This window comes from Microtus oregoni, unplaced genomic scaffold (assembly GCF_018167655.1).
Source record: "Microtus oregoni isolate MIOR12 unplaced genomic scaffold, Mior012 000044F_005, whole genome shotgun sequence".
Classification (NCBI taxonomy): domain Eukaryota; kingdom Metazoa; phylum Chordata; class Mammalia; order Rodentia; family Cricetidae; genus Microtus; species Microtus oregoni.
In genome coordinates, this window is record NW_024543216.1 from 24,621 (window position 1) to 26,674 (window position 2,054).

Here is a 2,054-nt window from a genome sequence, read left to right on the forward strand (position 1 = left end):
CAGAACACCGGGTGCTGCTGGAGACTGAGCAGGGCAATCAGGGCTAGCCTGTCAAGACTGTGTTGCTTCCTGGGGGCCCCAAATACACAAACCCGGCCTGTGTTCAACACCAGAGTGGTTCCACTGAGAGAGGCAGGAGGAGAAACCCAGTAAGGGACCCCTGAGTCCCTGAATGGGGACCTTTCAGATCCCTCTGGTTGGACCTGTTTGTTCCTCTTCATTCTTTGAACATTGGGGTATGTGTGGGGAGTTATGAACTCTTCCCCCTGAACATTCCCACATCATGCTCAGTTTTCAGAGCTGCCTTCCTCTTCAGTAAAGTGATCCCTGCTGTTGAACTTGTGGGTGCCAGCTCTCTTCTCCATAGATGTATGCAGGCAGACAGCCACTGAAACTGCATTGATCAGCTAGACTTCCCTGATGCCAAGAGCCTGCACCAGACAGGACTCCTGGACCTGCATCAGCTGTGTCTCACCAGCGAAGACCTCGTGATCATCCTTTAGCTTGGAGTACACTGTTCTCTGCTTCCCCTCTTCAGTTACCTTGTCTTCTCAACGGCCATTGCCTGGCCCTAGGGTAAGCCTTGCTAATTCAGGAACATGGAGACAGCCTATATTCCCGCACCATCTGTGCGGTCTCTGCTGTCCTCTCTGAGCACTCTGTCCCTTGTGACTCCCTGTGTGGATCATTCTTCCCTTTGTCTGTGCCTTCATCTTCCTTCAGGATCTATCTGTTCGTTGTCAGGGCCTCAGGAAGGTGTGGGTTCTTGGGAATCACCGTCCTTCTCATCCATGGTTTTCCACCCTCTCACTTCTCCCTCAGCCTCCTGATGCACGTGGACCCCTGGCAGACCATGGTCTCTGTGCAGGACAGGAGGCCATCATCGCTAGGTCAGACATCCTCATCTGCATCATCACCACCATCTTTAATATGGAGGTAAATGGGTGCTGGCCTCTCTCTTCCTCGGCCTGCCACTGTGCCCTGTGACACAGGTCATTCCTTTCAATGTCTAGACCTGGAATTCCTCTGGAGATGGGACTTGGTAAAGGGCCACATGGGGCAGAGGTCCTGTCTTTTCAGATCACTGGTTACTTTTAAATGGGAGAAATCTGGGGATCCTGTAGGCCTATATTTCTACATGGGTTTGACAGCCATGTTAGTGGTTGGTATCCTTGCCAGACAGGCTGTCACTACCCTAACAAAAGCTCAGGATGTGTTGTTCCTTTTCTTTTGTAGATTTGTAGATCGCTTGAGAAGAGTTGTGATTTTCATGCTACTGACTGAGCTGCAGACCTGACTGTAGTCCTGCTACCCGGAAACAGAATGTTAATGCACTTCCACCTTAGTTTACCTTGGGGGATAAAAGGTGTTTGGATAATAAACATGGGTGATCTTCAGGATTTGAATGAAGCCTCAGACTCCCTTCCCGATATCGCTGTGTGAACTGTGTCTCAATTATTCCCGCGCCTCCACTCTGGTCCAGAGAAGGAAAAGTGGTTTATGTTGGGACATGGGGCCCCAATAGGATCCGTGCTCTTTTCTCGTGCTTCAGTCAGCATGCTGGAGACAAGTTCCCTCAGTGGAATGGCGGTGAGAGCAGCAAGAAGAGGCTCATTGAAACTGCTTCTCCTTGGAAGGTCGCTACTGGAGGATGCTCAGGGCCTCTGAAAGCTCCTCTTTGCTGTCACCTGACACGTGCCGTCCCTCAGCTCCTTGTCAGAACTCAATAGGCCATGTACTCTGGGTGCCACAGAGCACCAGTTGGGAGCCAAACTAATGAGATGATCATGAGGTTTGTATTTTTCAGTGTGTTTATATGGTGGATTACTTAGACAGATTTTCATATGTTGAACCATCCTTGCATCTCTGGGATGAAGCCAACTTGATCATGGTGGATAATGGTTCTGATGTGTTCCTGGATTCGGTTTGTCAGTATTTCATTTAGTATTTTTGCATCAATGTTGATGAGTGAGATTGGTTTTTAATTCTCCTTCTTAGTAATGTCTTTCTGTGGTTTGGGTATCAGGGTAATTGTAGCCTCAAGAATTTGGCAA

General features: G+C 49.1%; 1 long non-coding RNA gene across 1 annotated transcript; it reads left to right on the forward strand.

The window, feature by feature from the left end:
- Window positions 1-540: 540 nt before the first annotated feature.
- LOC121434609 lies at window positions 541-1,314 on the forward strand. The gene is made up of 3 exons (XR_005972485.1): window positions 541-576; window positions 823-936; window positions 1,237-1,314. It is a non-coding gene; the product is annotated as an uncharacterized LOC121434609 (long non-coding RNA).
- Window positions 1,315-2,054: the final 740 nt, after the last annotated feature.